General features: G+C 42.6%; 1 protein-coding gene across 1 annotated transcript in view; it reads right to left on the bottom strand.

Annotated features, from left to right (window-relative positions):
• Ahrr (aryl hydrocarbon receptor repressor) overlaps nt 1-12,820 on the bottom strand; it is an 81,079-nt gene that overhangs the window by 54,631 nt on the left and 13,628 nt on the right. The gene's annotated exons all lie outside the window — the stretch shown is intronic.

The following is a 12,820-nucleotide window of genomic DNA, read 5'->3' as shown; positions in this document are numbered from 1 at the left end:
AAACAAAGTTCTATCATTTTTGTGTCACGTGGCTTGGCCTTGGCAATCCCTGATGCCCAGGGATGGTGGTATGATTTGGCAATTTTTGTCTAGAATCTGAGCCTCATTGTGACTCCATGTCTCTCTTTCTGAGTGGCTCCTACCATCAACTGATCCCATGAAGCTAAACTCTCCCCTTTCTGGAGCTCTCAGCATCTCCAGAGGTTTAAGGCATCCTTGGAACTTAGTAGTTATCCAGGCTCCCAGACAACTCTACTATTCTGGATCCAGATTCTGTTTAATACTCTGCCCTACCCCACAACAGACCTACACCTGATCCTCAGAGTTAGCCTTTCTAGTTTCACCCAAAGCTGTTGTTTCTGTGGCTGGCAGCCTCTACTGTCCCAGAAAGCCCATGGAAATGTCAGACAGTCCTGCCCACATGCAAGGGTTTTGGCAGGGATAAAGGGCCCTGTATAACAGGCCACCATCTCCAGGGGAGCCTACGAGACTGTGACCCCAATGGCAATGACATGAACTTTGGGACTTGGTTTCTTTCTCTCCCATTTTCAAAAGACATCATTTCTCACCCTTGTCTCTCTCAACTAGTGAGACTGGGTTTTCCGTTCACTACACTAAGAAGGCTCGATTCCCCAGAATAGGCGAATGTAAGTCAGGAAATTGGGGTGGGGGAGATCAGCAGAAGGAGGGGTGATTAGATAGGGGGATTTTTGGAGGGGGTAACTCGGAAAAGGAATACCATTTGAAATGTAAATAAAGCAAATATCTAACAAAAAAAGAAAAAGAAAAAGAAAAAGAAAAAGAAAAGAAAAGAAGGCACCATTTTCTTTGTCAGAACTCAGATCCCTCCTGGGAAACTTGAGACTCTGATGCCTCTCAGGCAGAAGTTCTCAACCTTCCTAATTGGTGTTACCTTTTAATACAGTTCCTCATGTTGTAGTGATCCTCCAACAATAAAATTCTTTTTGTTGCAACTTCATAACTGTAATTTTGCTACTGTTATTAATTATAATATAAATACTTTTGAATAGAGGTTTGCCAAAGGGGTCATGAACCACAGGTTGAGAAACGCTGCTCTAGGGCAGAGGGGTAGAGGAACCAGACTCCTTGAAGCCTACCCACCAATCCTTCTTCACCACTTATCTCCCCAGTGTGGGCCTCCTACACCAGAGGCATTAATACATTGAGTGTTCAAATGTGTCTTCAGGTTCCTTCTTCCGCATCTGTTCTGCTTCCCCTCTGGCAATAGGGAACTTAGAGACTAGCAGCCACAGGGAGGCACTAGAGCCCTTGGGGGACATCCCCAATCCCCTGGAAAATGTCCCATGGAAACTGCAAGAGTGAAATGAGCTGCTGTCTTCACATGGTTGGGGTTGAGGGATGGGTGAGGAGAACAGGACAGGAAGATTCAGCCATTGTGGGTCCGATATAAACCAAGGAACCAGCCGAGCGAGCAGATTCCCCGCGGAGAGTTCTCTGATGGTCTTGTCTCCCTGAAGAGGAGCAACCAACATTCCCGGCACCTCAGAGATTGCACAAGGCTTCCAGAGGACTTAAGCTAGGATGGCCAAGGAGCCAGTGTGCTTGTTGTGCCAGACCGCTGAGCCGCTGGAGCACAACCCAGAATCTGACCAAATCCTCAGCTCCCCCCTCCCCCGCGACACACGCGCACGCGCGCGCACGAACACACACACACACACACACACACACACACACACACACACACACACACACACACACACACACACACACACTCCAGCCCCCAGAACCAGCTCCGCCTCTAATCGCGGCTAAGTCCAGCCTAGGCTGAGCTTCTGGTACTCCGCCACCCCCATCGCGTGCCTGGCGCCTCCGGCTTCCTCCTGCGGCTACAGGCGTCACGCGATGGCTGCAATTGCGTGCAAGTGAATGGGGCCCCGCCCGGTAGGCGCGGGAGGGGGGGTAGATTGGTTAGGGGCCTAGACCCAAGGGAAAGGGACAAAGGTGTGGCGGGGGTGGGGGGGCTGGGTGGGACTGGGATGGGAGGGTTTTGGATTGTTGCACTTGCCTTGCTCCAGTAGCAAGCAGGTCAGCAGGAGCAGGGTGTCTTTTCTATGAGTTAAGGATTGTGGAAGTCACTGGGACCCCACACAGAGCTAGCGAGTAAGAGTGTAAGAGCCAACAGAGGGGTGGGTGCCTTGATCCATGCCCGTCTGCGCACTATTTCCCTCTGCTTTCTTCATGGGCCCCCTATAGGCTTTCCCCTCCCCAGCAGGCTTTTAGGCCAGTGAGCAGAAAAGTTTTCTAGGCATCACTCACAATTTTGTACCAGCTCTGCTCTGCTGTGGCCACCGACAAAAGAGGGATCTACTGGGGCCACTCGGAAATGAGCTGGATTCCTATGCACTGTGCCTAGCTCGACTTAAACCCACTGTTTCCTGTCAACTCTAGTTCTTCTCCCTACAACTATAGGTGCAGGAGGACCAGTAGGTCCCTACCCCAGGAAACTTAGTCTCTTGAGATTCTCAAGGACACTTGAAGGAGTCCCCAGTTGGTCACAATCAACTGAAACCAGTAAATCTTTCACTTTTCGTATTTCCTGAAACCTTGAAGTAGTTTATTTGAAACAGCAAGAATTTGAAGAGTTACCATGGAGGCAGTTGAAATTGCTACACACAGCAATGCAGGGAGTATAGGCTACCCTAGGCAACCAGCTTCCTAGTAACATATTTCCCTTTCTCTACAACTCAGAAGACAAGTGGGACCCCATCGGTGAATGCTACACACATACAAAACTAATGACTTCTGGGTGTCAGTTTAGCAAAATGTTCTCTGTGGAGGAGATACAAGAAGTCTGAACCATCTCTGCTCTCAGGTGGTGCTGTAACGCCTGAAAATGCATTAGTGATGTCAATTCCCATGTGTCTGATCAGGCCAGCCATTTCTATAGTTACTTTCCCCCTGGACTTGCTATGGTCAGAGACAAAGCCTGAGCAAGACAAGGCCGAGCAAGCTGACGGAAGCAGAGATATTACAGAATTTTGGCTAAGGTTTCCTGAGTATTTTCTAAAGCTAATGTTTACTTTAGATTGTCAGTAGATAGAGACGCAGGTCCCAGGCAGAGCAGGAAGGAAGGGTACAAAAAGGATAGGAGAGAGAAGCAAACAGGGAGATGGAAAGAAGAGGAAGGGGTAGATGAGATGCCTCTACTCAACACTCACCCAGACTTTCCTGGCATTAAGCTGGACTGCCCTCCTGGACAGTTGCAATCTTCCTTGCCCCTGGGCAAGGAAGAGGCTTGGCTGGAATTTCAGTAAGCCAATCAGTTTTAGTCCCAGAACTGGGAAGGACAGTCTTTCATCAAGACTCAGTCTACAGCACCACTGTCTACTATAAACCGAAGACCCAAGTAAGAAACAGGGCAGAACCAGGCTGGACAGACTTAAGATGACACATTGTCCAGGTTCTGTACTAAGGTCACGTAGTGTTTCAAGGTTCTACCAGTCAAAACCTGTCGCACATCCTACTTCACATGAAAAAGGTGTAAGGACCCACAGACTTACAGGAACATTGCCGCAGTCCCAAGGTACACAGCTGTCAGGCTTGCTGGCAGGACATTCAGAAGATCCCAGAAAGTAGGAACAAATAATCATGAGGAAAACTTCTAGATTCCTGGCTACTCTATCTTGAGAAAACTCCAGAAGTGAAGTTGCCTAGTTATGGACAGGTTCCCTGAGAATGTCTTAGTACTGAAGGGTCTGCCGCGGTGTCATCAGGAGTTGGTTCCACAATCCTGTAATATACTCAAGGAGCCCTTTTGTGCACCTATGATGCTCAATCTCACTAAAATATGAGTTGCATGGTGCTCATCTATGAATAAGGCAGCCTGATGATTCCCTGATGGACCTGCAAGGGATCAAAGCAGAGGATTTCTGTCGCATACATGGGGTCTTATTGATTTAGAGAAAAATTCAGGAGTCTTTAGAAAGGACAAGTCTGATCCTCCTTGTTGACTGGCTTCAGATGTTTGAGTAAGCAAGTCCACACTCAAGGGCAGTCTCCAGGGCCATGGCTAAGGTTGCTTTGACATGTTCAAGCTTCCCAATCACACTGCCTCCAATGTCTGGGAGTATTGCATATAGGGTACCATCTGAATCAGGGTCCAGTGAGGCAGGTAAGGCTTCCGTAGTGTGGATGGTGACACTCAACAGCTGAGGCATGAAGAGAATGGAAGTTGGTGAGGGAGAAATTTCCCTTTCCTCTGGCCTCTGGGTGAGCTGAGACAGCATCTCATTTACATCTGCTCCTGATTCTCAGTTTGGACTTAGGCTGGATCATGACACCCATTTCCCTGGGGTTTCCCATGGATTCTGCTTCCATGACCACATGAACCAATTCCTCCCAATTCCTGCCCATGTTGATCTGTTTCTCTAGGGAACCCTGATAAATACATGTCTGTCTTAGTAAATACACATCCGTCTTAGTTAGGGTTTTACTGCTATGAACAGACACCATGATCAAGACAACTTTTATGAAGAACAACATTTAATTGGGGCTAGCTTACAGGTTCTAAGGTTCATTCCATTGTCATCATGGCAGTGTCCAGGCAGCATAGCACAGGAAGATCTGAGAGTTCTACATCTTCTTCCAAAGGCAAACAAAAGAAGACTGGCATCTTCAGGCAGCTAGAAGAAGGGTCTCAAAGCCCACCCCCACAGTGACACACTTCCTCCAACAAGGACACCTCCTAATAGTGCTACTCCATGGGCCAGGCATATTTAGACCACTACAACGTCCAAGGCTGGGTTGGGGTAAAATGCCAATATTTCAGCATCAGATGGGAGACAAGTCTCCAAATTGTGTCTGATCTCAAGACTCCAAGCTGTATATTAGGTCAGCATCTTTTATGCTGTTTTCTCCTCCAGCAATCTAAAGAGGTTGAACAAGTGTAATGGGGTGACTATGTTCCTGTCACCCCACTCTAGCTGTTAGCTGTGCCTTACCTGGAACCTTACCAGATACTAGCCTTTGGAATCTCTGTAATGACTACTTATCATTTAAAAATATCTTTTCATTGCTCAATCCCTCAGCCAAGAAAAGATATCAGGAATATGAATAAACACCCACCCAAACATGGCACTAAAAATTTGGAGCACAGTCCAAGTTGTATACTACAGCAAGTTGCTGCCTTTGACATATAATTCCCAGATTTTTCAAAATACCTTCATTAAAGATTTCACACTTCCAAACAGCTCACAAAGAACCACAAAGCATGCATTTCCTGTGAGACAGTGAGGACTGGTCAAAAGGTAGCCATGTTCTCATCTCTTCCTAACCACTTGCTGAAGGCATTTGCTTCTTCCCATAGCCTCTGTGGTATCTCCAGGCACGCATGTGTCCTTCAAAGGAGAAACTCCACCCTTACCTTCCTATCATTGTGGAAAATGAAACCCAAACTAGCTCATTGTAAGAGGAAAGACCATGATTTAGACACAATGCAGATCTATATTTTTTATGATATGAAACCTCCAGTATAGCTAAAACTAGATATTGATTATGAAGTTTTACCAAGAAATGTTTCAAACATTCAGCAAACAAGCAAGAGAAAGTTCTCCAGTGCCAGTGAGGCTTCAAAAGAATTTAAAAAAAAAACAAAACTAAAAAGTATATTTTAAAATAAAATATGTTAAAGTCAGAAATGTACTAAGTTAATAAATTCATGATACCCAGGTGTGAATATCAGCATGAGTAAGGCACCATATGGAACTCACCAAACTCCCACAGCCCACAGCTAAACACTGTCCTAGCAACTCAGACTGGGTGTCCTGCTCAGAGAGCAGAAAGAATATATACTCCATTTTTAGACAATGATCTCATAGTGGAGGATGAAAGCTCAGAAGTAGAGCTCTTAGTTATCTATAAGTTCAATTCTCAGCAACACATGTGTGCATACACACACACACACACACACAAACACACACAAACACATACATCACAAACACCCATAAATAAATCTGTAGGCTTAGATCATTCAAAACCTACTTTAATAAGGCTTCTTAAAGCGGAGGAGTGGCCCCTGCTTCTAGAAAGACTCAGTGCAGCAGTATAGGGGAATACCAGAACAGGGAAGTGGGAAGGGGTGGATGGGGGAATAGGGGGAGGGAAGAGGGCTTATGGGAATTTTGGGGAGTGGGGAGCCAGGAAAGGGGAAATCATTTGAAATGTAAATAAAAAATATATTGAATAAAAAAAATAATAAAAAAAAATAAGGCTTCTTAAACACTTCAACCTTCCTTATAGCCTACTGACCAAAGGTAGGGAAGAAGAAAGGTTAATAAGAAATAGGGGTGGGGGTAGGCGGAATGTGGATCTGTTTAGCAGAAGTTCTTTGGAGCAATTTCAAGTACAAATCAATAGTGGCAATATAATACAATTGGCAAACACCAAACATGAATTAGTAACAGCAGCTTGATTCAGAAGACATCCTGAGGCTCCACCAAATCAGCACAAGTCCACAGAAGCTGCAAGAAGCAGCTGGAATACCATGAGAAGTCTTTGGAAATTTTCTCTCTACTAAATCACAAATTAAGATCAATGAAGACCAGCAGAGCAGTGCAAGGTAAACCCATGCAAGACCATCCTCTCACCCCCTGTGGGGTTATATTTATACCCTTTCCAAACATAACATGCCTTCTCAAGCATCCACTCCATCGCATACCCTTTCACCAGACAACTTCCAGAAAAACATCATATGACACAACTGAGTCTCCATAGAAACCAGAGATCTCCACTTCATAAATCTATAGTTACCTGTCAGCAAATTCATAAATAACAGCAGCGTAGAGCTTGCCTGAAATCATCTGAGTCTTCATCTTTACACAAATAAATTATACATCATTTAGGTCACCAGTTCCTATCATGGTTTTGCTGTAAACTGGGATCAATAGATACGGACTGAGTTTAGTAGAACATCCTGGTATCTTAATTTCAGTTACACAGGTTCTATAAAGACATACCCACTTGCTCTCTGTAGTTGCTTCCACCTTTATCATATGTAATTACCAATCTCTGACTTTATAGAGCAGAGATTGAGATACCATATGCAAGCCAAACATAAGGAGAAACACTGAGCAGGGAACCAGAGAAGTTCTACTGAGGTTTGGGGATGAGGGGTGACGTCAAAAGTGTAAGGTCAGATAAATCATCTGAGGGGTGGCCTCTGAGGAAAGATCTAGATGAAGCAATCCTAAGATGGCTAGAAAAGGGGGCCCTTAACCCTAAGGAAGAACCAGAACCCCAACTAGACAGCTGCATTACCAGGAGAATGGCTGGGAGATGTCAGCCTTTCAGGACAGGAAACTAGTTGGTGGCAATGAAAATGGAATGAAGCACATGATCATGGCCCCACTCCCTGGGAAGGAGAGGGTGAACAGAGTCTCTGTCTGAAGCACTCTGAACACCAGTCTCTCTGGCTGTAGAGAGCTCACACTTGCCATATATGCCAAAACAGATATATGACATAACCTGGTTTCATGGACTGCCCCTATCTTCTCAACCTCAGAACCTGGGCTGCTTTCGTGATATGCCATCTGGAAAATAGAGACTCTTTCCGTCCTTCCTGCTCCAGACACAGTGCCCCTGGATATCACCATTTCATGAGTCCACAGATAATCTAGCACAGGAGCACAGAAAGCTGAAGCTTCATCAGCCCAACTAGGCCAACTGTGCAATTCAGTGTGGGGAGAGGGGCAGCATCTTGGTCCAAGCAGTGCCCTGATATCTTAGTTAGGGTTTTACTGCTGTGAACAGACACCATGACCAAGGCAACTCTTACAAGGACAATGTTTAATTGGGGTTGGCTTACAGGTTCAGAGGTTCAGTCTAGTATCATCAAGGCAGGAGCATGGCAGCATCCAGGCTTCCTTCAACAAGGTCACACTTACTCCAACAAGGCCTCACCTCCTAATAGTGCCACTCCATGAGCCAAGTATATTCAAACCACTACACCTGAATAAGGGACAGGAACTCAAGCACAGCCAGAGAATTCCCTCAAGATGGAAGAGTTATGGTTCTTGCCCTAGGCTAGGGCACCTCCCTAATCCCGTTGAGAATGCCCCTCCTGTGGGATATAGAGACATATCCTCCACAATCTATACCCACAAAGCACTATCACTTCCAGAAGTAGAAGTTGGTTTGACTAGCAACTGGGACTTGTCTCTTGGGTCCTGAGTTTATATCCTTTGGCATCTTGTGTCTATTGCCAAAGCAACTCCTTCTATAATACCTGGGGTCTAAACCAGGAAACACTTAGACACTGCTGAATGATACCACTGAGGAATTCACAGAGATTGTAGCTGAGTCCACTAGGAATTACCTATATTTATAAGATTGAGACTTGACTCCTACCCTTCATCATCAACAAACATCAACTCAGATCCAATCTAAAACCAGATGTTAAGTTCCCAAATGATGAAACTAGAAAAAGAAAACAGGGGAAATATTTCAAGATCTTAGAAAATGGGAAATGTCATGATTGCTCAGTGGGTAAGCATGTTTACTGCCAAACCTAACAATCTGAATTTGCTACAGGATCTAAATGGTACACATGGCATACACACACACACACACACACACACACACACACACACACCATGGCTGGGGAGAGAAAGGGAGAATAATATAAAATATAAATTTAAAATAAAAGTTAAAAATCTAATACTAAAAATATAATTCTACACCTCACTTCTGAGTGAACAGCAAAAGAAAACAAACTTGTCAAAGAGACATCTGTGCTAATTCTAGCACCATTATAATAATCAAGACATGGAATCAGTCTAGATATTCACTGATGAATGAATATAGAAAATGTGATGAATAAACATAATAAAATACTATTCATCCATAAAAAGGATGAAAAGCTACTGTTTATAGGAAAAATGTGAGCACCCAGTGGTGCTGTTATGTTAAATGAAGAGCCAAACATTGAATTTACCACATGTTCTCATTTATTTGTGGAGGCTAAAAATGTTCATCACCCAGAAGTAGAGAGAATAGGTCATCCAGAAGATGGAAAGGGGGCTGGAGAGATGGCTCAGTGGTTAAGAGCACTGACTGCCCTCCTGAATGTCCTGAGTTCAAATCCTGACACCCACATGGTGGCTCACAACCATCTGTCATGGAATCTAATGCCTCTTCTGGTGTCTGAAGACAGATACAATGTACTCACATATCATAAATAAATAAACAATAAAAATGAAGATAGAAAAGATAGTGTAAAGAGAAACATAGAGGGCTGATAATGGCTACAAAAATAGAGTTGGAGGCAGGAAGTAGTTCTTTTTTTTTATTTTCTATATTTTTTGTTTACATTTCAAATGCTTTCCTCTTTCCCAGTCCCCCCTCCCCATATGTCCCATAAGCCTTCTTCTCTTCACTCATTCTCCAATCACCACCCCCTCCCTTTTCTCTGTCCTGGTTGGTACTCCCCTACAATGCTGGATCAAGCCTTTCTAGGATCAGGGCCCTCTCCTTCCTTCTTCATGGGAATCATTTGATATGCTAATTGTGTCGTGAGTATTCAGAGCTTCTGGGCTAATTAATATCCACTTATCAGTGATTGTAGTTCTGAAGACTGGAGTTAGAGCTTACTCTTCCAGAAGACCTGGGTTTAGTTCCCAGCACACATGTAGTGCTTGACGGCCAGCTGTAACTCAAATACCAGAGGACCCAATGGTCTCTTCTGGCATCTGTAGGCACTGTATGTATGAGGTACACAGACGTGTGTACAGGCAAAAACAGTCATATACATAAAACAAATCTCAAAAATAGAGAAAACTAAATAGGATTCACTTCAGAAATGTAATAATGGTTCAATAATGTGATACATAGTGTCTACTTAGATGCTCTCAGCAGGTCAAATATAACCACTGAGGATAATGAATACTATTTCTATCCTTTATGTTCTTTCCCCTTGAAACAAAAAGATTATTTTGTTTAAGACTATAAAAAACGTCATTTCTCACCACACTTTCACCATTACTCTTTGTATTTATATATATAATACCTTAATTCTAAAGTCAAAAATGGGAAATGCTAATTACTCTGGCTTGATCATTATACATGTTTCAATAAGTATGATATACATATTGCTCCATCAAGAATCACAAATATTATATTCCAAGTAAAAGTTCAAATTTAAAAGTAAAAATAACTGAAGGAAATAAAGGTATGCAGATAATAATTTCCAGGTTTTCTGGCTGCAGAAATAATATTTCCATAAGCCAGGAAATCTCCACTTATACCTGCTCCCTGCCCATTTCATGTTCAAGCACTGCTTAGGGCTGTCTTGTCTTAACTTCCACAGCCACTGATGTGCACTCCTCTGCCCTGAATACCTGTAACTGCATCTCTGTTAGTGATGAAGACGGTCATGACAGTGGAAGTGAGGAAAATGCTTCTCACAGATATATGTGCACATCATCCACTCTTGAAAACACAGCCTCTTTGCAGGCTCTGCCATCCCTTGTCCCTTTCCTCCCCTCTTGTTCCCCAGGACTCACAGTTTCCTCATACAGTGAGGTCCTGGGGCACACTGCAGACTCAGGCCTCATGGACCACTTCCTTTGCTGTTTTCTTGATTCTTCCAATTGACTTATTTTGAGATGTCAAACTTACAAAAAAAAAAAAAAAACTTTTAAGAACAGCACAACATGCCCAAATTAATTTCCCATAGACTCCTCTGAAGTTTACCAATGGATCACTGTCAAGTCATTGGCTGGAGAGCTGTGGTTGCCCCCACAGTCCAGTTTTCGTCTGTCAGGTCTCTATGAAGACCACAGATCAGCCAGTGGAAGACTGATGATGCCTCGTGATTAAAAAAGAACATGCGTCTTATCAGGAAAACCATCATGTTGTGCTGGGCTCAACCCAAAATGCTTTTCGGTGTGATACATGGTGTCTACTTAGATGCTCTCAGCAGGTCAAATATAATCACTGAGGATAATGAATACTATTTCTATCCTTTATGTTCTTTCCCCTTGACACAAAAAGATTATTTTGTTTAAGACTATAAAAATGCCATTTCTCACCACACTTTCACCATTACTTTTTTTTTTTTTTTTGGTTTTTGAGACAGGGTTTCTCTGTGTAGCTCTGACTGTCCTGGAACTCACTCTGTAGACCAGGCTGGCCTGGAACTCAGAAATCTGACTGCCTCTGCCTCCCAAGTGCTGGGATTACAGGCCACCACCACCCGGCACACCATTACTCTTTGTATTTATTTCATTATTTGCTTGAATCAACAATGGCTCAATGGCCACTGACTTTCAGCTCACCTCTTTTATGTTTGTCTCTCCTACCTTTATTGTCTAGTAATATAATAAAGAGAAATTTTATCACTGTTTATTTAACTTGTTCTTTACTAGAGTACATTTATAGAATCCTGTTTTATTCATGTAGTTATCAGCCATTACTACCACAAGTCATTTTAATGCAGAAAGCATCCCTAGCTTGTCAGTAGAGCCTTCTTTATAGTCATCCTATATTGAATGACATACCTTCATTGTCAGGCATAAACAAAATTATCTTGTATCACCCCTGCTCCCAAGTCCCTGGCTCCTTGCAGTGGTGAATGGAATTCAGAGCCAGTATCTAAATGCAAAGTATGTGTATTGTTATAGGGCAGCAGACCTTTTTGTGTGCAAATTATGTCCATCTATCACCATGCCCTGGCCTATCTGTACATATTGAAAGTCACCAGTTCACACCAACATCTCCATATCCAGTTCAGCACCACAGATCCAGTACAGAGTAGATTTTTTCTTTTCTATTTACAGTTTGAAAAACTTGCTTTTAAGCTACCCAGACTTAGAATTCCTCTGTGGGAAGATTTTAAACTGCTGATTCAATTTCTTTTTTTTTAAGATTTACTTTTAATTTAGAGTGTGTGTGTGTGTGTGTGTGTGTGTGTGTGTGTGTGTGTAGGTGCTTCCAGAAGCCAGAGGCACTAGATTTCCTGGAGCTGGAGTTATAGACTGACATCTAATATGAGTGCTGAGAATCAAATTCGGCTCCTCTGAAAGAATGGCATATGCTCTTAACTACTGAGTCATCTCTGCAACCTCTGATTCAGTTTCTTCAATAGTCATATGACTATATGAGCTTTTCACTTCTTCTGACTCAGTTTAATAAGATTTTGTTTCAAGGAATTTATTACTTTACTTTCAAATTCCAAATATATAAGCACTAAATTGTTCATAATACCCTTAGATGATCTTTTAAATCTCAACAGCATCTATAATTGTCTTCTATTTGTATCTTAACTCACCTCACACTTTTTTTCTTGATCACTCACCAGAATTTGTAAATTTGATTATTTAAAAGAATGCTACTTAGTACTTTTCTATTTTACCAATATCTTCTCTTTTATCATTCTCCCTTTGATTCTTTGTTTTATTCTTTATCAAAACAATTTAATTCACTACTTAACTCATTAATATTCAGTCTTTCTTCATTTATATGTAAGCAAGACTAGTTATTTCTGAATATTGATTTACACCTTTACATTTGTAAATATTTCTAAATTCCATATTTTCTCCATTGCTCTAAAAGTTATTACAGTTAAAAGGGGTTTCAGATTATCTTTTACTGGTAATTTCTAGCTAATTTTCAATTGGGCCTCACTATAAGTTTTTATGATTTTTGTCTTTTGTCGTGATTTGATTTATTAGCCATATGATTTCAACATTTAGCATGTACATGCAGGCTTGAGAATACTGGGACTCTGCAATCCTGGAACCTAGTGCTTTTTGTTTGTCCATTAGATTCATCTTATTTTTGCCTT

This window comes from Apodemus sylvaticus, chromosome 16, assembly GCF_947179515.1.
Source record: "Apodemus sylvaticus chromosome 16, mApoSyl1.1, whole genome shotgun sequence".
Taxonomy (NCBI): domain Eukaryota; kingdom Metazoa; phylum Chordata; class Mammalia; order Rodentia; family Muridae; genus Apodemus; species Apodemus sylvaticus.
Note: the sequence above shows the minus strand (reverse complement) of the source record. Positions and strands in the feature narration are given on the sequence as shown.